This window comes from Bombus pascuorum, unplaced genomic scaffold, assembly GCF_905332965.1.
Source record: "Bombus pascuorum unplaced genomic scaffold, iyBomPasc1.1, whole genome shotgun sequence".
NCBI classification, from domain to species: Eukaryota; Metazoa; Arthropoda; class Insecta; order Hymenoptera; family Apidae; genus Bombus; species Bombus pascuorum.
Window position 1 is genome coordinate 359,103 of NW_026869757.1, and position 898 is coordinate 360,000.

An 898-nucleotide genomic window follows, 5' to 3' on the forward strand; every position below is an offset into this window, starting at 1 on the left:
ACGAAAACAAAAACGAAAACAAAAACGAAAACAAAAACGAAAACAAAAACGAAAACAAAAACACAAACAAAAACGAAAAGGAAAACAAAAACAAAAACGAAAACAAAAACGAAAACAAAAACAAAAACGAAAACAAAAACGAAAACAAAAACGAAAACAAAAACGAAAACAAAAACGAAAACAAAAACGAAAACAAAAACAAAAACGAAAACAAAAACGAAAACAAAAACGAAAACAAAAACGAAAACAAAAACGAAAACAAAAACGAAAACAAAAACGAAAACAAAAACGAAAACAAAAACGAAAACAAAAACATCATCGAGATACATCGATCAGCACGAATCGCGTACCTAGCGAAACATATCTGTTATTCTTCTATCAAATCAGAAACTTTCTTTCGATCGGTGAGAATTGTTAGTAAAGAACATTTGATATATAACTATAGCGCGGGAATTGATGTAGCTTCTCGCTCGCTTCGCTCGCTCTTATAAAACTAGCCTAACCTCAAAACCGATCCCGCGCGTCTGTAAATTATCGGAAAATCGCGGTCTTTTCGAAAAACGAACGCAAGGTGGATTGGTTTTAGGTAAGGCTATAACATTCCGAGCGAGCGCAGCGAGCGAGCAACTCGTAAAGGTGAGTCGCAACCCAATGATTTTGACCGTAGGGACTTTTAAGTATTCGCAACAGCCCTAGGAGCGACACGCCGCTGGACTTGGTCGTGTGCGATCGAAGAGCATTATGCCGCTGGACTTAGTCTCGTACAAACAAAAACCAATTAAGACAAAGACAAGGACAGAAACAAGGACAAAAACAAAAACAAAAACAAACACAAAAACAAAAACGAAAACAAAAACGAAAACAAAAACGAAAACAAAAACGAAAACAAAAACGAAAA